This window comes from Pelobates fuscus, chromosome 2 (assembly GCF_036172605.1).
Source record: "Pelobates fuscus isolate aPelFus1 chromosome 2, aPelFus1.pri, whole genome shotgun sequence".
Taxonomy (NCBI): domain Eukaryota; kingdom Metazoa; phylum Chordata; class Amphibia; order Anura; family Pelobatidae; genus Pelobates; species Pelobates fuscus.
In genome coordinates this window covers 203,223,387-203,247,722 of record NC_086318.1, presented here as the reverse complement: position 1 = coordinate 203,247,722, position 24,336 = coordinate 203,223,387, and the positions used below count along the sequence as shown (strand labels likewise).

Here is a 24,336-nt window from a genome sequence, read left to right as displayed (position 1 = left end):
CTAACTGATACTGTTACATTTTTGAAAAAACTATTTCAACAAAGGAACATTATAGCATTAGAAATACAAATATGTATTCCTAACTCCTAACTCTATAGTTTAAACCATTTATTTGCTTACCTTAATCCAGCGCCGGACTCCCTCTGCACTGGTGACCTCTCCTCCTTCATTGATGTCAGCTTCCAAGTGGAGATGAATGCGCATGCGTGGCCAGAGGCGCGCGCGCGCATTCAAACCCGCCCATAGGAAAGCATTACTCAATTAGTTTAAGTGACAAGGGCCCCGTTCCGCGGTCAGTAAATGGTTATTATTTGCTTACCTTAATCCAGCGCCAGACTCCGTCTGCACTGGTGACCTCTCCTCCTCCATCGATGTCAGCTTCTGAGTGGAGCCGAATGCGAATGTGCGGCCAGAGGCGCGCGCGCATTCAAACCCGCCCATAGGAAAGCATTACTCAATGCTTTCCTATGAGGATCTTTTTCGACACTGGACTCCATGAGGACGTCCAGCATCAAATAAGTGAGATTTACTCAGGAAGACAGCCACTAGAGGCTGGATTAACCCTGCAGTGTAAACATACAGTTGCTAAAAAGTATGTGAACCCTTTGGAATGATATGGATTTATGCACAAATTGGTCATAAAATGTGATCTGATCATCATCTAAGTCACAACAATAGACAATCACAGTCTGCTTAAACTAATAACACACAAAGAATGAAATGTTGCCATGTTTTTATTGAACACACCATGTAAACATTCACAGTGCAGGTGGAAAAAGTATGTGAACCCCATAGACTAATGACATCTCCAAGAGCTAAGTGGAGTGAGATGTCAGCCAACTGGAGTCCAATCAATGAGATGAGATTGGAGGTGTTGGTTACAGCTGCCCCGCCCTATAAAAAACACACACCAGTTCTGGGTTTGCTTTTCACAAGAAGCATTGCCTGATGTGAATGATGCCTCGCACAAAAGAGCTCTCAGAAGACCTACGATTAAGAATTGTTGACTTGCATAAAGCTGTAAATGGTTATAAAAGTACCTCCAAAAGCCTTGCTGTTCATCAGTCCACGGTAAGACAAATTGTCTATAAATGGAGAAAGTTCAGCACTGCTGCTACTCTCCCTAGGAGTGGCCATCCTGTAAAGATGACTGCAAGAGCACAGCGCAGACTGCTCAATGAGGTGAAGAAGAATCCTAGAGTGTCAGCTAAAGACTTCCCTGTTAGCGAATCTACTTCCCTGTTAGCGAATCTACAATACGTAAAACACTAAACAAGAATGGATTTCATTGGAGGATACCACAGAGGAAGCCACTGCTGTCCAAACAAAACATTGCTGCATGTTTACAGTTTGCACAAGAGCACCTGGATGTTCCACAGCAGTATTGACAAAATATTCTGTGGACAGATGAAACCAAAGTTGAGTTGTTTGGAAGAAACACACAACACTATGTGTGGCAAAAAAAAGGCACAGCATACCAACATCAAAACCTCATCCCAACTGTGAAGTATCGTGGTGGGGGCATCATGGTTTGGGGCTGCTTTGCTGCGTCAGGGCCTGGACGGATTGCTATTATCGAAGGAAAAATGAATTCCCAAGTTTATCAAGACATTTTGCAGGAGAACTTAATGCCATCTGTCTACCAGCTGAAGCTCAACAGAATATGGGTGTTGCAACAGGACAATGACCCAAAGCATAGAAGTACATCAACAACAGAATGGCCGAAACAGAAGAAAATACGCCTTCTGAAGTGACCCTGTCAGAGTCCTGACCTCAACCCGATTGAGATGTTGTGGCATGACCTCAAGAAAGCGATTCACACCAGACATCCCAAGAATATTGCTGAACTGAAACAGTTCTGTAAAGAGGAATGGTCAAGAATTACTCCTGACCGTTGTGCACGTCTGATCTGCAACTACAGGAAACGTTTGGTTGAAGTTATTGCTGCCAAAGGAGGTTCAACCAGTTATTAAATCCAAGGGTTCACATACTTTTTCCACCTGCACTGTGAATGTTTACATGGTGTAAAGAAAAAAACTATGTACAACCTTAAATGGTACACTAAACAGAGGGGGTAACCCTTTAGTAGAAGAGAAGACAAAAATTGGACATTGTGTACCAATGGAGAAGTAATCTTATAAAGTACTTGATGATTCCAGAATAGATGTAGGAGTCTCAAGTTCAAATATAAAGCTAGAACCACAGAAAAACAGAAAAATAATAAATAAAGTCTTTATTAATTGATTTAAAAATTGCAGTACACAATCACCCAAAGTGCTCCACACAAAAAAACACTAGTGGATACCTAAGAATAAAATCAACAATTGATAGAGAGCACTATAGCTCTATATAAAAATCTCTGAAAGCATATTGTTAATAAGTTGGCAAGAGCACACGTCTGTGCTGACAGGGAAACATAAGTCACTAGATAAAAGACTATTGTGGGGGGTAGATAGACCCGGTAATGTTCTGGAAGGTAGATACAAGCGTAAAAGTGCTGCATACAGTGAATGCAAAATGTAACTAATTCTTGAAGAGTAATTGAAATGTATATATTGTGATAAAGTGAAGGCAGAGAGGCCATTTAACCCCAGGGGGAGTATATGTAGTTTGTGTGTTGCACAACACAAAGCTATGTTTAGTTATGGGCCCCTGGGGTGGAGCATTTGGAGAGAAGGGTGGGCCAATGCTCCACTCCTCAGTTTAGACACAACTGGGAGAAAGACGGTCCAGGTCAGAGTTTTTTGGAACTGTCTCCAACCCACTGCTCAGCTGCAGATAATCAGCTGTAGCAGTGGGAATAAACCCCTCCCTGCTAGGCAGGTAAAGGGGGGGGGATTGCTGGCTTCCTCCCAGGAAGCAGGTAGGAGAGAGGCTGTTCTCTCCAGTGTGAGAGAGAGTCAAGGAGACTGTGTGCACTGGGAGTGCAAAAGGAAAGCAGTCCAGGCTTGCTTGGAGTACTGGGAGTGCAGAAAGTGAAGCAGTCAAGGCTGGCTTGGAGCACTGGGAGTGCTGAGAGCAGACAAAGAACTAGGTTGGTAAAACCAATAATTTTGTTATAGTTTAACCCCTGAGAGATAGGGAATCTGAAGTGAGTTAGTGCTCAGACGAGCTAGGCTTTTTGTTTAAAGGGGAAACCTGTTATATTTATGTTTTCATTGTGTTGCTGTGTGGACTTGCCAATAAAGTTGCCTGGATTATATGAAAACCAAAAGGACTGTGCCTGTTGTTTACCCTAGAGGACCGTGCTATCTAAAAACAAGGATCACAGCACCCAGACCACTTCCGCTTAATGAAGTGGTCTGGGTGCCAGGTCCCTCTAGGATTAACCCTTTCTGCTGTAAACATAGCAGTTTCAGAGAAACTGCTATGTTTACATTAGGGTTAATCCAGCCTCTAGTGGCTGTCTCATTGACAGCCGCTAGAGGTGCTTCTGCACTTCTCACTGTGATTTTCACAGTGAGAAGACGCTGCCTTCCATAGGAAAGCATTGAGAATGCTTTCCTATGAGACTGGCTGAATGCGCATTCAGCCGATGATGGCAGAAGAAGGAGGAGATTCCCCAGTGCCGAGGGAGCCCGGCGCTGGAAAAAGGTAAGATTTTAACCCCTTTCTCACCCTAGAGCCTGGCCGGAGGGGTGCCCTGAGGGTGTGGGCACCCTCAGGGCACTATAGTGCCAGGAAAAAGAGTGTTTTCCTGGCACTATAGTGGTCCTTTAAGGTCAAAAGACAAACTCTGCTATCTGAGGGCAGATGGATGGATCCTTTCAGATCACGTGTCCATTACATGGACTTAGTAAGTTAATGAGAAATTAAGCGTTGAAAACCTTGACCCATTTTGCCTACCTAATAAAGTGGAAGGGATACCAGAAGTGGACTCTAAAATGGTCCAGTTCTTTTTAAATATAAATTTATACAAAATAGGAGAGCGCAAATCTTAAAAATTAATAAAACTAAATATAAATAAAAACATGAGTAAATTCAGCAGCTATACACATATAAAGATCCTTAAAAACTTTACACACAATATATAAACAAAATAAAGTGTCAGCGCTATACTTGAAAACCTAATGTAGGTGATCGCTCTCAATCTGAAGTAAAACACTTATAAATGTGGTTTCCTGGAAATACTTCCAGGTGCAATAAAATACAATAAAACAGACCACCATAAGTGTAGTACTCAATCATAAAAAGTCTTGCTACAGGGTCCAATAAATCTTGGTTGATGATCTTTTACAGGATTAAGATTAGTCTTGCAGCTATGTCACAGCATCTGTAAATACATTGTTACACTGTGGGCTTTTAAACTTGAAATAATACAAAAAGACCTATCATAGCGTAATACTGCAATTTAATCAAGTTAACATACAAAACCCTTACATCAGCAAGTTGTGGTACTCGTTTCCAAGATACCACGATATAAACTTTAAAATACAGAGGCTTGGCAGCCGTTACTGTCCGTGGACACTTTTTAAATACCCTAAACAATATGTTAAGAGCTTAGGAAGGGTCTGGAATCTTCTTTGAGAGCGGGCCAAGATTAACTTCTTTACGTATTTATTACTTAATCCTAAAATCTGTGAAGTAGTGGTAAGCAGATGATAGATTAATTAACATTATATATCAGATTTTTGGAGATCTTGACTTGTTTTGTGGTGAGTCTTTTCAAGGACAGTGTGATAACTTGCCCACTCTTGCACATGGACAACATGACTGCAATGTGCTGTTTCAACAACCTCAGGGCACTTAATCCAATCCTTTGTCAACCTTAGCCAAGGATTTCTGTTTGAGATGGAACATCATGGACCAGGCAGAATATTTCTCAGGGTATAGCAAGGCGTGTTGGAAATCTCTTTATCTGTTGATAGGCATTTAAGTAAGATTGTTTGATGCCTTCCTTCAGGATTGGGGAAATTGCATGTTTCTCCCATTCGCCAATGCTTGTCTATCCTACATGTCAGATCACAGAAGATGACCATTGCCCTAATTAACCTGTTTTGGAAGTCACAACTGAGGTTTATATATAAGGGCTCAACAAATCCCTGGTTGCCATGGCAACTAGGACTTCTGTCCTAGCACCTTGGTGTTTCTTAAAACTGGCCACTTAAGGTTGGCTAAGGTTGACAAAGGCTTGGATTAAGTGCCCTGGCCACGTATGGCCTTCCCACGAAGCTTGCGGCAAGGAAGATATCATCTTCTTGCTCTGCTCCTTGGCCCACGCTGCTTTGATGCCGTGATGTGACGTCCACTCTGTCCCTGGCATTACTAAACGGCATGGAGCTAGAAGATAACAGGATCAGGGCACTGGAACCAATGGAAAGAGTGCACTCCAGCTCTCAAACGTAGGAAGGCTAGGTTGATTTAAATTATTATAATTTAAAAAAAAATAATAATTTGTGAGACAGTGCGTGTATCTGTCAGTGAGTCTGTGTGTCAGTAAGTTTGTCTATTTAGGTGACCAGCCCCCCTCTGATCATATAAGAAAGTTGTTTTAACTCACCTTTTTTCCCACGCAGCTCTGGTTTTGCCGCAGGTGGCCCTGCTTCCATGGCTGACATAATCAATCTTGATGGTCTCAGCCAATCCAATGCTTTACGGTTTTCTGAAAAGGCCGTGTGTTTACATTAAAAAACCTGCAGGGACAAGCTATAGACACCAGAACCACTGCATTGAGCTGTAGTGGTTCTGGTGACTATAGTATCCCTTTAAGAACTTAGGGACTCGGGGGTGGGGCCAGCCACCAAACGGATCAGACGCTTTTGGTCTGAGCTCCAGCGCCTAGACTAAACTTTCGGAGCCAACTCCGTACCACCAGCACCCACTAACCCACAAAGGTGCCCAAACTACCCACAAGCTACAGGGGAGCACGAAGGTACCAGCATCGACCCAGCACGGTACCGGAGTAACCCGATCGAGGTTTGAGGCCTACCGGGCTTGAGCTGGGACGAGACGGCCGCTCTCCCAGGTCTCCGAATGGGGATTGGCTGCCCTCCCCCCCCCCCTGGACCGGTGGGGGTTATCCCGGTCCACACGGGCAAACCAAACAACACCAGCAAGAACATCGAGACTTAGAGCTCGAAATGGCCGCCTCACTAAAGCCAGAACACATGGGCACATCCATGATATCACCTGCACTTGGGGAACCGTTGCTAGCAGCGTTTGACCGCGTCTGTGACCTATTCTGGGAAAAACTAAGTGTAACGAGACTTACCTCCACTATTGATAAAGAAGTGGCACCTCAGAGCCGTCCTGACGCTCGACCCCGAGACCAGAGGCACCCCCCACGTGGCACTCGAGAGAAGCACCCCAGGGGAAGGCACAGGAGACCGCCACGGCGGGGGGACCCACCTTATAAAGCACTGCAGGCTCACTTCTTACTCCGCTTGCGGCCACAAGCCCATACTGCCCAACCGCAAGAGCGGATCTCCCGACGCCCTCGGACCAGACACGGGGTCCCCGCCCAGCAACAGGGACGCCGTTGGCGGCAGCAAAAATCAAGGCGGGCTGCAAATGGGCCCTGCCCGGAGATGTGTCCCAGGACTACCAAGTGGATGAAGATGGGGAGAAGCCCTCAGGGTGAATCAGGGGGGCTACCAGAATTGCCCATCTTTACACCTACTGCATTCTGGTCCCTCAGCAGACGGTGCTTCGCTTCCCTAGAGGACTGCATCCTGCCAACTGTGGGCATAGGCTAAAAGGGACTTACTCACGGGGACTGTGTATGTATGTGCCAACTGTCTTCCAAATACCTACACAATGTAAAGCTGTCCCACTCTGCTATCCCCTAATGGGAATATACGTTACCTAGAAATGTTTAGCCTGGCATAACTGATCATTTAATTGTTATGTTAAGCGTCCGGCGAGTTACAGCAGCCTACTTACTTGCATCACAGCTAGCCTGCAGTTTAATTTTGCCACACACACTCCACATAGCCTGCACAAAGCCAGTAAGACAAGCCAGAAGCTTTGCATGTTATTTTAAGATATAAAATGTTTCAACTCACATACTCTCTTCTGTGTGCGCAGCTATTGATCCTGTAGTCAAATGTCTATGCATCTTGCCCACCCATCTAAGCGTGAAACCTAAGCCTGAATCACTCACCCTTACTCTAACGCATGTGGTAACCTACTCATGGCTTCACTTACTCTTACCACTGCAAAATAATCACATGCCTAGAAAGTTAAGCGATATCACTCTATGTTATGTTACCAAATACCTAAACAAAGTAAAGCTATACCGTTTCTATCGTCATATATAAAAAATGTGCTTGTTCTACCTTATACCCCTATGTTCAACTGTTCGTATTGTGCTAGAGGACTGCCTTTGGGGTACCTCACAAGCAACTGTCTTTTGCCTACGCACTACAAAAATAAAGAATTAAAAAAAAAAAGAACTTAGGGACTAAGGAAGGTTCTCTCTTGTACATTTGTTGGGAGTGTGATTTAATTAAACTTTTATAGTTAATGGTATTTGATAAGTTAAAATCACTAACCAAACTGAACTTAGGAAAGAGATCTGGAATCAATAATAATCCTCCATTTTTTATTTTTTTTGCTGCCACAAAGATGCTGATATCTGGAAATTGGAGATACTCTAGCCCAGTAACCTGGACACAACTAAAAAAAAAAAGTTTTATAGTAACTCAAAATAGACAATGACTTTAGATGGATAGATGCTATTACTAAAAGCAATGACACCCCCAAAAGTAGTGGGAATGTCTCCAGAAACAATCACATTATCTCTTTTTCTTATGATTTGTCTTCTTCATGGCTTGTAATTGTCTTGTCCTTTTTAAAGGGACACTATAGTCACCCAGACCAGACCACTTTAGCTCAATGAAGTGGTCTGGGTACCAGGTCCCCCAGGTTTAACCCTTCTGGTGTAAACAAAGCAGTTTCAGAGAAACAGGCTATGTTGACATTGCAGGGTTAATCCAACCTCTAGTGTCTGTCTTCCTGACAGCCACTAGAGGCGCTTCTGCGACGCTGGATGAGAAAATCACATTCAGCGTGCAGAGGAAAGCACTGAGAAAATGCTTTCCTATGGACTGTTTGAATGTGCACGCGGCTCTTGCCATGCATGCGTATTCCGCTCTACTCGGGAGCTGATGTCGGCAGGGGAGGAGAGGTCACCAGCGCCGAGGGAGCCCAGCGCTGGATTAAGGTAAGTGGCTGAAGAGGTTTTAACCCCTTCAGCCCAGCGGGAGGGGGAACCTGAGGTTGGGGGGGGGGGGGGGGGATCTAAGGGTTATATAGTGTAAGGAAAACAAGTTTGTTTCCTGACACTATAGTTTAATTGTAATGTTTGTAAACTAATGATATATTGTACATTGTCTGTGTTTTATGTATTATTTATATTTGTTATACCTATGTCTAAATATTAATAAAGATTATAAAAAAAAATAAAAAGCTTTAGTGGTTCTGTTGACTATAGTATCCCTTTAAGAACTATATTTTTGCTGTTAATTTGAGAAAAAATAAAATAAAAAGCTCCTAACTTTTTTTTTAACTGGCTTCACGTTTGTCAAGCCCTGGATTATATACTTTGTACTGTCACTGACTGGTAAGAGGGAAGGTGATGTCATCGCTATGTTTTGTTTTTGATGTTCATTTGTTAACCTTTATTCTTGCTGTTGTGTGAGAGATAATGAAAGAAACATTATAGGGTCAGGAACACAAACATGTATTCCTGACCCTGTAGTGTTTAATACACCGTTTTGGTGGCTTGCCCCCCTCTTTAGCCCTTTTAGAAAAGGTGAAATCTCACTGTAAGGGCACCCCCAGGCATAAAAGGGGTTAAAACGCCGTTTAGAGGATATTCCCTTCCAGATATATAGGCACCTACTGTAGACACCAATCCACCGAACCGGAGAAGCATTTGAATGCTCTCAAACATACGAATGCTGTAAACAGCCGAATAGGAAAAAACATACGAATAGGCTTACACTCCTAGCAGTCAAACTGGAACAGCATACAATAAATCCCCCCAAGAACGAGACAAGGCTCCGTTTTGAGGGTCAAGCAGGAACAGACTGAGCTGTGGGTTTATTGTTCTTATATACACATTAGTGCCACCCACAGGGTTTTGGAAAACAACCAATAAACACGTACAATACACTCAGACACTCCCACACAAAATCCTCCCCTCTGCCTGTGATACAATTACCTTACACAATGGGTAATGTAATTATCACAGGCAGAGAAATACAGTTTTTCCACATTATTCATAACTTTAAAAGTATGCATCACATTCACATAAAACTTACATTCAGAATCAGCATACTCCAAATACGAGCATATGTCAAAATCATCCACATTGGTCCATTGGTTCAAAAGATAGATCGAAGTCCTTTGTGACCAAAGGAAGCATGGCTTTTCTGCCCAAAACCAGTTCCACAGAGTCTTCTATCCTGGAGATAATTGGGAAGTAATCCAATTATCTCCAAGGACAGAGGCAAAACTCCATTAATCACATGGCAGTAAAAAGACAGTAAAATACAATAAAATACAAAAGGTTACATTTATTACATAAAATACAGACATGCAACATATCCCCAGATAGCTTAGGTCTGAGCGTACCTTATTACTGAATGGCGCTCAGACGACACACATACAGTTCAATTGCCATGGAGCCAAAGTCTTTTATTACACGAATAGGCTCCATGGCATAGCTATCTGGGTTAAATGAGTTCATTCAGTAAATCCGAGAATCTACCGAACGCCAGGGCAGAAATACATGAATAGACCTTTCTGCATAGGAAAATAAAGTATTTAAATGCCGGTCCATAGTCAAAAGGCAGCGGGCAGGCAACCAGGCTCCTCCAATGCACAGTGGCGAGATTGGTCTTGTCACACTCACTTTATTTCCAGCGCCGTTCGGGTCTGCCAATGCTGGCCCCGCCCCCGATCTGCTACCTTGGTGACATTAGAAGGAAGCGTGATGGGGGCAGGGCCAAACGCCGATTTATCCAATCGGCACCTCCTCATAGAGATGCATTGAATCAGTGCATCTCTATGAGGAAAATTCAGCTTCCCCATGCAGAGCGTGGAGACGCTGAACGGCAGTGCTGCCCACTGCCCCAGGAAGCGCCTCCAGTGGCCATCTGAGGAGTGGCCACTTGGAGGTGTGCCTAGGGGGCTATGTAAACATTGCCTTTTCTCTGAAAAGGAAGTGTTTGCATTACAATCCCTGAAGGCAATGATTATACACATTAAGCTGTAGTTGTTCTGGTGAAGTGTTAAATGCATAATACTCGTCTGTCTTAAAATCATGACTTTCCTTCACAAATTAGTAAAAGCCCTTATTTAAACTGTGCAATGTGTTCTCATGCTGGAAACATCGAAAATAGACAAAATCAGGGTCTATTCAGACCCCACATGTCTAGTTCACATTGGGTGCATTTTTATTAATATCCTCAACCCTTTCTCTTCTCTTCATATTCTTTATGTCAATATCCCATTCTAGTTAGTGCTTCTATGGAAACAGCAGTTGTACTACAAGACATGACACTCTATTCCCTTGAAACAAGGGCGGGGGGGGGGGGGGGGGGGAATTACCATATCAAGTATTCATCTTTTTTTTTTTTAGGTCCCGTGAACTGATGAGCGCAAGAGTGTAAATCACTTAACTATTCTTCATTCTGGTTCAGAAGAATTAAAGGAAATACTTTATTTTCCTCACAGGATGCTTTTAACATATTGTTTTTGGGGTGTTAAATTAAGTTTGAGATCTGAAAACACATTGTAATGTAAATGTCAAAAAAGGTGCATCAAATGTCAGTTCAATAAACATTGAATTGAGTTACGAGTGGATTGAGCTAGTCTGCTGTTGCATTTTATACAAAGAAATATGTAAGTAGTAAAATTGGTTTATATTTTTGGTACGTTTAAGGAACAGTATATGACATTTATGGTTTGGCGTGCAAAAATTCAGTATTCAGAGTTTGTTTGCAATAAGATATATATCTGTTTGTATGAATAAAGTTTATCATAAAATTTAACGACTGGCTGTGAAATCTCAAAAACAGAAAAATAAAAATGGCAAAATAGATAAGTTTGATTTATATTATCCTCTTATCATTTGCATACATATTTTCCAGTATTAAAAGCGAAGTATTTTAGGTTATACTACAAAATGATTGCAATAAACATTTCCAGAATATTTCAATGTTTTGACATTTTAACACATTAAAAGAATCTTTGTGCCCATCAAATCAAAATCTAAAATGTTCTTGTTTAAGAAAGCAGCTCAGTTGATTTGTGCTGACAATTCTGTCCTATATATTAGGGTTAACTCTGCAAATACAGCGTCAGATACAGACCAAAAGTCCATTTCGATCAAGGAAGCGTCCCCAGTGACTGTATGGTAGACAGTCACTGGAGGCAGACTTAGTGCTGCAATGTAAACATTACAGTTTCTCAGGAACTGCAATGTTTTACATTGCAGCACTAAGTGCAAATGAGACGCTGCACCCAGACCACTTCAATAACCTGAAGTGGTCTAGTTGCCTATAGTGTCCCTTTAGGTCATAATGGTGTCTGGAGGTCTTGGGAGCTTATGTGGTTAAACACTTTTTCGAAAAGGGGCACTAGTGATAGGCTGAGAGTATCAGCTGATGCTCTCAGCCTTTCACTGGCATCCGATTTAGAAAACTTTGTACTCTCGCCCTAATCAAGGAAATAACCCTGTAATTGTATGTGTAAAGTCTCCAGTGTCATCTGTCAATACAAATTAACTTTAAACACTCAGATTGGAATTTATATACTATGTACAGTATTGCATAGAAAAGTGTAGGCAACAAACCTAGTAACATTGATGTTAGTGATTATATTTTTACCTGCTGCAACTGTTTACCCATTCATCTCCCGAACGGGGACCACCCCGGTATTCCTTTAGAATGTTCACACCAATCACTTAGAACGTTCACACCAATAACTTAAGTGCAAAACCGCAAGGGAAGTAATTAATGAGTGTTTCCCTGGGTGGCCGCCATTTCGTATAGACGAATGCCAACCAGGGGGAGCATTTGTATCCCAAAAGGAAGTGCTTCCCTTGCCTGGTCGCACAGGAACCTTACAAACTGAGACCGGTCAGTACTTTTGTGCGGTTCCTGAGGTTGGTGGGGACACGTTTGGGGTACTGTCTATATTTTTTTAAAAAACATTTTTTATAATTCTTTATTTATGAGTTCCGGGGTGGAGCGATACATTTCTTGCGTGAACATTGCCTTTGTACAGTATACATTAACCAATTTCCTGTTAAACTCTACATTAAGATCTTGCTTTGTACTTTGGAAATAAGTATTACATGCATCCAGGTTACATTCATACTTGACATTTTACATTTTTAGTAGTTGTTCTTGGGTCTATGCATTGATTTATTCCTTATCTAGGATCCTGTCTGATACACCTTCAGTCTGCATATCTTTCAGTTCTAGTTAAAAACAAATAAAGGATACAAAAGCGCTAATAGCTTCTTAAAACCGGTGCAGCTAAAAATACCCAAGTGTAGTGTCACCTCTTACACTTAGAAATGTGATTAAGAAAAGAACAAGGTACTTAGCGCTCACGGAAAGAAAAAAGTGTTACCTTATACATACAATATTTCAGGTAATCACATAAATAGGTTTTTCTTGTGACCTATATATGAATAAATAAAACACACCTAGTGTAACCTGTATATACAGTATTAAAGTGAGAAAAGCGATTTTCTTCAAACTCACAATTTTCAGAGCCTTTTTCAAGTTGGCTCTAAACTTTTAGCGCTTATCGTCTCCTCCTTGAGACATATAATATGACTCTTTCAGGTAGGTCCGCAGGAACTGATGAGATTGCAGCAGACTCCAGAGTGTATTTAAAAGATAATTTATTCAAACAAATAGTTTAAAATAAAAGATGTGTGTGTGTATATATATATATATATATATATATATATATACACACACAAATAAAAAGTAAATATAGCACAACGCATTTCAACCATAACAGGTCTTTTTCAAGTGCATCTGTCTTACCAAATGAATTAAAAATGCTTATATACCCAAAGGGAACAAGGAACAAAGTGAATAATTGATTGCACATATGTAGACAAACCCACCCACTTCCATATATGGTCATGGTCGGAAGTGCCGCGCCAGTCACAATATGGCCGCACATCCAGCCATGTACTATTCCCTCCAGACTTCCCCAACATGTCCACCAAGTCCTTCCCCTATTGTCCATCGTGGCCGTTCGGTCCGTTCCTCCAGTTACCACTCTCTGTGGTTCCGGCTTGTCGGCGCGTCACTTCCTGTCTTCCTTATCTTTTAAATACACTCTGGAGTCTGCTGCAATCTCATCAGTTCCTGCGGACCTACCTGAAAGAGTCATATTATATGTCTGAAGGAGGAGACGATAAGCGCTAAAAGTTTAGAGCCAACTTGAAAAAGGCTCTGAAAATTGTGAGTTTGAAGAAAATCGCTTTTCTCACTTTAATATTGTATATACAGGTTACACTGTGTGTGTTTTATTTATTCATATATAGGTCACAAGAAAAACCTATTTATGTGATTACCTGAAATATTGTATGTATAAGGTAACACTTTTTTCTTTCCGTGAGTGCTAAGTACCTTGTTCTTTTCTTAATCACATATCTTTCAGTTCACCTAGTTTCTGTTAGTTACTGCTATTAGCCTTACTCTTCTACCGTGTCTATGCTCATCACGCGGACCGAAGGTTCTCTCCTTTGGGGTCTTGGTGGGAACCTAGTACCCATTTGGTACTAGTGGGTCTGAGAGCTCCCCTGGCTGTGCGCCAGTTTGGCTGCCGCTCCACACCGAACTTCTTTTAGGATGAGGGGGGGGGGCAAGTGAGGGGGAGTAAATAAGGGGAGGGGAGGTGGGGACTCACCGGGTGCGTCTACCTCGTGTGTGCTGTATGTGTGCCGCTTGGGTTTACTTATGGGGGTACTGTCTATTTTGGTGGGATTTCTGTGCCTGGGAGACAAAGGGGCTAGAGCCTTTTCCCGCGCCTTGGCTCCCAGACACAGGATCCTGGGATGAAGACCCTTGTCTTCTTGGGTAGAAAACCTGTACCTGGGAGACAGACTAAATCCCTTTTCCCGCTCCTTTGCTCCCAGGCACAAAGGATCCTGGGATGGAAACCCCTGCCTGTTTGTGTGGAAGAACCCTTACAGGGGGTTATGCATAAAAGCCGTGTGTGGCACAATAAAATGGTGTTGACTCCCAGAATTATGTTTTGTCTGGTTACTGGGGGAATGGATGTCTGTGTATGCTTTAATGGTTCCAGAGTGGCTGAAGGAAGGAATTAGCGGAGGTAACCAGTTGGGGGTTAACTGTGGTCCACCACAATAGATGAATCAGCTTATGTGTATTTGGTATAACAGAATCTCAGCGCCTTCACACTTTCCAGTTAATCCAAATTGGTGGCATTCATGTATTTCTGTGTATTGAGCTTGTTATTTATGTTATGTTTATACTGGTAACCAATATATTTTCCCCTTATTTCTATTACCCCTGACCTTTGCTGACTTCCAGACTTTTACCTGTTTACAGATTACCATGTTGCCACTCAATAAACACTGCTAAGGACTGATAATATGCTACTTCTATTATCCCTGCTGTCTATCAGGAAAAGGTTATAAGGGCTCCCAACAGGTCCACTTTTGGCGGCACAGTCGCAATTTTCAATGTCTTGTCCAACCATCCCAATTTCGTTCCCCGTCCAGGGACAGCAGGGAAGTGTCCTCAGGCAGCACAGCGCAAATGCATCGCTGCATCACTGGTGAAGCACTCCCTGCATGTTAAAGTCATACAAGATTATTTACTGGATGGCCCTAAAACAATGGCTTCCAAGTACTATCAAATTATCATTCACTTGCAAAGAGTTGGAGAATGTTTGCAGTTTAGTGATTGTGACTCAAACGTTGTATCTCCCCTTTTTATTCTCTACGATCTATCTGTCTAACATCTATCTATATAGAAACATAGAATGTGACAGCAGATAAGGGCCGTTTGGCCCATCTAGTCTGCCCAATTTTTACAAGACTTTAATTCAGTGCTTCTTTTCTCTAAAAGCTAGCTGAGCATCATGGGAAATGTAGTCCAGAAACAATTTATGGTGTCAAGGTTAGCCATCACTGCTTTAATTAGTCCCTGGCCTTAATCTAAGTCTAGGATAGCCTTATGCCTTTGCCACGCATGCTTAAATTCCCTCACTGTGTTAACCTCTACCTCTTCAGCTGGAAGGCTATTCCATGCGTCCACGACCCTTTCTCTAAAGTAATATTTCCTGATATTTGTATTATTATTATTATTATTTTTTTATCCTCTTGTTGGGGTAGTTTTTCTTCTTTTAAAAGAGCACTACAGGGTCAGGAACACAAACATGTATTCCTGACCCAATAGGGCTAAAACCACCATCTTGTCATGGAGTAACACTTCCGGGTTCGGTACTCAGCGGTGAGGAGCCGGACCCCGCCCCCCTCTGACACAGCTCTGACGGTATTTAGGGAGACTGGGCCAGAGAGAGGGTGCTTGGTGATTGATTGTGTGAGCTAACGTGTGAGATGCCTCTGCGAGACTGCGGGCTCCACAGGCTCAGCTACTGGGAGCTACTTCCACCAGACTTACCTCTCCACAAGCTCAGACAAGCCGTTCCAGCCTGCCATCATGCTTATTCACTATGAACTGTTCTTGCTTTGCAAATATCCTTAGCTACTTGAGTATTGTTCCTATTGAAGATTATTCTCATGAACTAATGTTACTTAATGCATCTCTGAAGAAATACTTAATAATGAACTTTGTGTTGTAGATTACTTGCACTTCTTCTTATTGGATTATTGCCTAAATGCAATTCATTTAAGTTTAACACTTATTAAAACTTTGGTTGAATCAAGTTACCAGTGATTCTCTCTTTTCTTAAAGCTACAGTATTGATATTTAAGGATTCTCCATTTCTTCACTATTGTAATTAGGGAGATTACAAGCTGCAGTTGAGTTCCAATCCAAATCACCCCTAGTAGCGTAACAGAATCACCAAGCCCAAAAAATGGAACCAGCAGAAGTGAATTCCCAAATTACCTCATTAACCCATAGAGTTGAAATACTCACACAAGGCATGCAGGATTTGCAAATTGCTAATGAGAGACTTCTTTCTTATATTAGAGAAATGCAAAATAAAGTTTTCATGCAAATTGTTGTTTACTCTTAAACCTAGGGCGTACGCCACAGACAGGATTAAAGTCTGTTTAATGATTTCCTATTTAAGGGGTGAACCCATGTCCCGGGCTCATACATTTCTGGAAAATGAAGATCCCATTTTGGATTCTTTGGATAATTTTGTTGAAGCAATGTCACTACTATATGAGGACCCTAATAAACAAACTACTGCTGAAATTACGATTAAATTATTACAACAAAGAAATCGTCCTGTGGAAGATTATATAGCTGAATTTAAAAGATGGGCTTCAGAAACCCAATGGAATGATATAGCTCTACGTAATCAGTTCCGTTTAGGATTGTCTGAAACAATTAAAGATGAATTATCTAGAACCATTCTTCCCCCAACGCTTGATACATTAATTCAACTCTCTATCAGTATAGATAGAAGAATCAGAGAACGAAAAGCTGAAAAGGCTCTCTCTAATTCATTTTGGAAAAAACCCAATCCACCTTTGTGCATGTCTAATAAACCCTTGCAACCAAGTGAAGCTATGGAAGTTGGGTTTATCAGGGGAACTTTATCTATTGAAGATAAAACAAGAAGAAGACATTTAAATCTCTGTATGTACTGTGCTTCTAAAGAACATCTTTTACAAGAATGTCCTCTTCTAAAACGCGCTAAGGAAGGAAAGCTTAAAATTAATACCTCAATTCTTAAAACACTTCCCTCTTCATGTTCTCATCAGTTTGCTGTACCTTTAATTTTACAATGGGACAAAGAAAGAATCAAGACTGAAGCTATTATTGATTCTGGAGCTACAGGGATATTCATAGATTCTTCGTTTGTTGAAACCAATAAAATTCCTTTTATGAAAAAAAGCATCTTTTGTCTCCATCAGAGTTATTGATGTATTATTAATTCCTTCTGGTCCTATACAAAATGAAACAATTCCTATCAGGACAATTGTCAATAATAACCATTCAGAATTTCTTGTTTTTGATATAATAAAATCTCCCCTTTTTCCAATCATCTTAGGAATCAACTGGTTACAAACTCATAACCCCTTCATTCGTTGGACTCCCTTCTCTCTCACCTTTGACTCAGAATATTGTAAGGATAATTGTCTCCCGCAGATTCCTACACTTAATTTAAGTCAAGAAAAATTAAGACCTGGATCTCGTAACAAAAAAGCTGATGCTCTTTCCAGAATTCCATTTAATCCTGCTTCAGAAAAGAAAACCTTTTCAATATTATCAAACGATAAAATTATTGGACTTACAACTACTATATTGGATGAACTGAAACAATTATCTTACAAGGAACGTGAACTACCTTCTACTCCTAAATTGTTCAAAAAAGATGGAATCTTTTATTTCAAAAATAGAATTTACATTCCTCCAAAACTCCGAAAGAACCTCTTAAAATTAATTCATGATTCTCCCCTTGCTGGACATCCTGGAATAAAAAAGACACTTGAACTCTCTACTAGACAATATTGGTGGCCTCATCAAGACAACGCCATTGAATCCTATGTTAAGTCTTGTCCAGTATGTCAAAGGTCAAAAGTGGAACGTCATCTTCCTTATGGATTATTGACTGGATTGCCAGTACCTGAAAGACCTTGGCAGTCTATTTCCATGGACTTTATGGTGGAACTCCCTCCTTCTCAGAAATACACCACCATCCTTGTTGTTGTAGACCGTTTCACAAAAATGTCACATTTCATTCCTTTGACAAAGTTACCCTCATCCTCTGAACTTTCCAAAGTTTTCATTGAAAATATAATCAAATTACATGGATTTCCTGAAAAAATAATCTCAGACAGAGGTTCTCAATTTACTTCACATTTTTGAAAGGAAATGTGTTCTTCACTTCAAATCCAACGTAAACTTTCTTCAGCATACCATCCGCAAACAAATGGCCAAACAGAACGAGTCAATCAATGTCTGGAACAATACCTTCGTTGTTACTGTACGTATGTACAAGATGACTGGAGTAATTGGTTACCCATGGCTGAATTTACCTATAATAATTCCATACATACAAGCAGCAAAATGACGCCATTTTTTTTAAATTATGGATTCCATCCCTCCTTGTTCCCTGAAGTTCCCAAGACAACTTCTAATCCAATGGTTCCTTCTCAAAATATGGAAATGTCTTCATTGTTCAAGCAATTAAAGATAAACCTCGAAAGTTCTATGTCGTTATATAAAAGGAATTATGATATTAAAATGAGAGCTCCTCCTAAATATAAAATTGGTGACACTGTTTGGCTATCTTCAAAAAATATTTCTACTAACCGTCCTTCTGATAAACTAAGTCCTCTTTTTCTTGGACCTTTTCAAATTGAATCCATTGTTAATGAAAATGCTGTAAAATTGAAACTTTCTCCGTCACTTAAATTGCACCCTGTTTTTCCATGTTTCACTCCTAAAGTCTTTTCTCCCAGATCCCTTCCATAGGGAACAATTGTGGAAGCCTGACCCCATTGAAGAACAAGGAGAATTGGAATATGAAATAGTGAAAATTCTTGACTCCAGACTTCATAGAGGTAACTTACAATACCTTATTAAATGGAAGGGTTATGAAGATAACACATGGGAGAATTCCTCGGAAATACATGCATCGAAGTTGATTACTGCCTTTCGCAGGAGGTACCCTCATAAACCGAGGTAATAGCACCCGGAGAGTGCTCCTTAGGTGGGGGGTCCTGTCATGGAGTAACACTTCTAGGTTCGGCACTCAGCGGTGAGGAGCCGGACCCCGCCCCCCTCTGACACAGCTCTGACGGTATTTAGGGAGACTGGGCCAGAGGGAGGGTGCATGGTGATTGATTGTGTGAGCTAACATGTGAGCTGCCTCCGCGAGACCGCGGGCTCCACAAGCTCAGCTACTGGGAGCTACTTCCACCAGACTTACCTCACCACAAGCTCAGACAAGCCGTTCCAGCCTTTGAGCAAATGCAAGGATTGCTGCATGCCATAAAGGATTACTGGAGAACGGATACTTTGCTACTTTACAAGTGGACCATATCTCTGAACTATTGGAGGACTACCCATATTAACCTTAAGTATATCTTTCAGCTATTTGTCTGCAATATCATTTATTAATGAACTAATGCTTGCTTACTCAAATCTTCATTGCTTCAAGTTACTAATCTCATGAAGGACATCTCCCATCATGCTTATTCACTATGAACTGTTTCTTGCTTTGCAATTACATTCAGTGCTTCAAGTTACTAATCTCATGAAGGACAACTCCCATTATGCTTATTCACTATGAACTGTTCTTGCTTTGCAAATATCCTTAGCTACTTGATTATTGTTCATATTGAAGATTATTCTCATGAACTAATGTTACTTAATGCATCTCTGAAGAAATACTTAATAATGAACTTTGTGTTGTAGATTACTTGCACTTCTTCTTATTGGATTATTGCCTAAATGCAATTCATTTAAGTTTAACACTTATTAAAACTTCGGTTGAATCAAGTTACCAGTGATTCTCTCTTTTCTTAAAGCTACAGTATTGATACTTAAGGATTCTCCATTTCTTCACTATTGTAATTAGGGAGCTTACAAGCTGCAGTTGAGTTCCAATCCAAATCACCCCTAGTAGCGTAACACATCATGCCTCTAAAAATATAGTAAATTCTTACTTGTATTCAAGTCTGGAGCTGCTGGTGTTGTCCCTGTTTTCTTTAGACCTGCCCACTGCCTGCTGACATTAGCAGAAGTGGTAGCCTGATCCAATCACAATGCTTCTCCATAGGATGTCTTCATGCAGAGGGAGGAGACACTGAATGTTTGGATGCATTTTAGGCAGCCATGGCCCAGGAAGGATCTCTAACAGACATCTGAGGAGTGGCCAGTGAAGTTATCACTAGGCTGTAATGTAAACACTGCATTTTCTCTGAAAAGACAGTGTTTACAGCAAAAAGTCTGAAGGTAATGATTCTACTCACTAGGACACATTCAATTAGCTGTAGTTGTTCTGGTGACTATAATGTCCCTTTAAATATAGTCTTCTCCTTTACTGTGTTGATTCACTTTATGTATTTAAATGTTTCTATCATATCCCCCGTCTCGTCTTTCTTCCAAGCTATACATGTTAAGTTCCTTTAACCTTTACTGGTACATTTTATCCTGCAATCCATGAATCACTTTAGTAGCCCTTCTCTTCACTCTTTCCAAAGTATCTATATATCTGTATAACCATCACTCTATAGCTGTTCTCGCTTCCTGTCTGCCAGTCATTTCCTCAATCTGTTTGTCTCAAAGCTTGTACAGGTAATCTGAAGTCACAGGTTTTTAATGTGCCTTCGCACTGCACATTAAATCAATATTTCATCAATTCTTAATCTTCAACAGTCAATTTTTTTTATTTATTTAATTAACCCCATTAGTGACCAGACCGTTTTTCAATTTTCTTATTGTTAAGGACCAAGGATGTTTGCACATTTCTGTGGTGATTGCGTTTAGCTGTAATTTTTCTCATACTCATTTACTTTACCCACACGTATTATATACTGTTTTTCTCACACTTAAATGGTTTTTCTAATTATTTTCATCATATCTTATAATTTACTATAATTTATTTTTATAAAATATGATAAAAATATAAAAGAACACACTTTTTCTAACTTTGACCCCCCAAATCTTACGCATCTACAACCGCCAAAAAACACCCGTGCTAAATAGTTTCTAAATTTTGTCCTGAGTTTAGAAATACCCAATGTGAACATGTTCTTTTTTTTGCAAGTTATAGGGCAATAAGTACAAGTAGCACTTTGCTATTTCCAAACCATTTTTTTTTCAAAATTAGCACAAGTTACATTTTAACACTGATATCTGTCAGGAGTCTCTGAATAACCCTTCACATGTACCGTATATACTCGAGTATAAGCCGACCCGAATATAAGCCGAGGCCCCTAATTTTACCCCAAAAAACTGGGAAAACTTATTGACTCGAGTATAAGACTAGGGTGGGAAATGCAGCAGCTACTGGTAAATTTCTAAATAAAATTAGATCCTAAAAAAAAATATTAATTGAATATTTATTTACAGTGTGTGTATAATGAATGCAGTGTGTGTGTATGAATGCAGTGTGTGTGTATGAATGCAGTGTGAGTGTATGAATGCAGTGTGAGAGTATGAGTGCAACGTGTGTGTATGAGTGCAGCGTGTGTATGAATGCAGTGTGTGTGTGTATGAATGCAGTGTGTGTATGAATGCAGTGTGTGTATGAATGCAGTGTGTGTGTATGAGTGCAGTGTGTGTGTATGAATGCAGTGTGTGTGTATGAATGCAGTGTGTGTACGAGTGCAGTGTGTGTGTACGAGTGCAGTGTGTGTATGAGTGCAGTGTGTGTGTATGAGTGCAGTGTGTGTGTATGAATGCAGTGTGTGTGTATGAATGCAGTGTGTGTGTATGAATGCAGTGTGTGTGTATGAGTGCAGTGTGTGTACGAGTGCAGTGTGTGTATGAATGCAGTGTGTGTGTATGAGTGCAGTGTGTGTGTATGAATGCAGTGTGTGTGTATGAATGCAGTGTGTGCGTATGAGTGCAGCGTGTGCGTATGAGTGCAGCGTGTGCGTATGAGTGCAGCGTGTGCTTATGAGTGCAGCGTGTGTGTATGAGTGCAGTGTGTGTGTGAGTGCAGTGTGTGTGTATGAGTGCAGGGTGTGTGTGCAGAGTGTGTGTGTGTGTGTTGCAGAGCCTTGGTGGGGGGTGGGCAATTTTTTTTTTTTTTGTATTATTTTAATTTTTTTTATTATTTATTAATATTATTTTTATTTAATTTAATTATTATTATTTTTTATTATTTAATTTAATTATTACTATTTTTTTTATTATTACTATATATTTTTTTCATCCCCCCTCCCTGCTTGATATATGGCAGGGAGGGGGGCTCTCCTTCCCTGGTGGTCCATCATTGGCAGTTCAGTGGGGGGGAGAGGGGGGCTGGCAGAGCTGTAACTTACCTCTCCTGCAGCTCCTGTCAGCTCCCTCCTCCTCCGCGCCGTCCGTTCAGCTCTTCTGTCAGCTCACACTGTAAGTCTCGCGAGAGCCGTACTATGACCCCGCGGCTCTCGCGAGACTTACACTGGGAGCTGACCGAGGTGCTGAACGGACGGCGCGGAGGAGGAGAGAGCTGACAGGAGCTGTAGGAGAGGTAAGTAACATCTCTGCAGCCCCAGTCTGTATTATGGCAATGCAAATTGCCATAATACAGACTATTGACTCGAGTATAAGCCGAGTTGTGGTTTTTCAGCACAAAAAAATGTGCTGAAAAACTCGGCTTATACTCAAGTATATACGGTATATATTTTTTAAAAGAAGACAACCTAAGGTATTAAACTTGGGGTATTTTGACACTTTTCATGCAACCCTTTTACCCCCAATCTATGCCAAATGACACACATAGCAATTTAAGAATACATGTACTGAGAACTTTAAGGGTTACTGCCAAAGAACACCCCAATATGTGTTCAGCAACATCTCCTGAGTACAGTGATACCCCCCATGTATAGGTGTGTCGGGTTCTCTTGGGGCTAAAATACCTTATTTGGAGGGTGCGAATTCCAGTTTTTCAACTTGGAATTTATACAGCTGGTCATCATGCACCCATGTCCTATTTGGGACATTTTTGAAGCCGGACAATGTCATTTACCCCCATCAAACCATATATTTTTGAAAAGTAGACACCCTAGGGTATTTCAAATGGTGGTATTTTAACACTTTCCATGCACTAATTCTACCACCAGTCTCTGTCAAACTTTTGGGTAGACAACCCATAGTATTCAAAATAGGGTATGTAACGGATCGCCTGGCACCCCGACTGGGTACCTCCGTTGAAAGATGCTCCTAGCGCTTCCAGAGGACTCCAAGCACTCCACCAGACACCATAAGCACCGCAGGCTGCAGCTATCTCCCTTCAGAACGAAGCAGGAACAAGCTCTTACAAGAGCTCAGTGATTATAGCAAGGGAATATGCCTAGCATAGCAATCCCTTGTAGCAGATTCCCCCAATAAGACACAGGACTCAAGTTGAGGGTAAAACAGGAACGATTACTTGTGGGGCTTCAGCAGTGCGTTGTGCGTTGGCCATTTCAATGTTGTAGGCTCGGGTCTTTTGTAAATCCGCGTCTGCCTCCACCATCAATTGCTGTATCAGTTCTATAGATGGGTTTGGCCCGTATAAGGGAAGCCTCCCCCGAACAATTCTTGCCTTTGCATCATCATCCGTGATTGGTGTTTCCGCCATGGTGGAGCTTTGATCCAGTTCTGTCAATTCTGCGATCAGTTCCCTCTTTGGCCGGTTGCTGGCTTGCCTTCCTCTGCTTTCTAATAAATCTTTCAGGGTTGTACGTTTCAATTTTGCGTAGGTGCTCTCCATCCGTTCCGTGCCTCTCCTAGGATATCCAGAATCGTCCCACCGCTGCCACCAAATGTTACGGTTACCCTTAGGCTAGCTGAGAGCTGGACCGTTTAGTTGTCTGGATTCCTAGTTGCTGAAGAGGGGAGAGCCGAGTTCCATAGTATTCCATGCGAGTCCTGTAAGTGTGGAAACATCCCACTAGCTATAGCATAGCTAGGATACCTTTTCTACCCACAAAACGAGTCAAAGCAGCGATTTGAGGGTCAAGTAAGAACTGAGGACTGGGCTGACCAGCCTGCTTTTTATTGTGGTTACATGTAAACAGGATACTCCCAGGGGGAGGCATAAAATCACCAATCACATACTGGGTACCTCCCACACATCTCCTCCCCTCAGATAAACAGTTAACCCAATTATACAGTACATAGTTTCAACCAAGTTCTGGATGTACCCCGAAACCAGGGGGTACCCCTTTAAATCCTACACCGCTGTACAGGTCTTGTTCAGGGGAGCAACATATCCGAAAACCAACCTGTTCGGATGAACGGTTCCGGAGTTAGGGGTTTTCAAAGTTTTGACCGACCGCACAGACTTTCTGGCCGAAAATAGTTCCACACGTTTAGGCCTTGCGGTCGGTCTCCGTTCGTACGGGAAAACTCCACGAACCCATGGTCATCCATAGTTATCCTGGAGGTCGCTGTACTCCCCTTGCGGAGAGTAATCGTCCTACCGAACGGTGGGCTATTCGGTAGGTCCAGCACGAAGTTATGCTATCCTGGAGGTCTCAGCGGTGTT

The 24,336-nt window shown here is 41.5% G+C and overlaps 1 protein-coding gene across 1 annotated transcript in view; it reads left to right on the top strand.

Annotated features, from left to right (window-relative positions):
* The window catches only part of EPM2A (EPM2A glucan phosphatase, laforin), a 49,567-nt gene extending 38,755 nt beyond the window's left edge, over positions 1 to 10,812 (top strand). Inside the window, exon 6 of the transcript XR_010086542.1 lies at positions 10,589 to 10,812. The gene's annotated coding sequence lies outside the window, so the exon portion shown is untranslated. The remainder of the gene's footprint in view (positions 1 to 10,588) is intronic.
* The last annotated feature ends 13,524 nt before the right edge of the window (positions 10,813 to 24,336 follow it).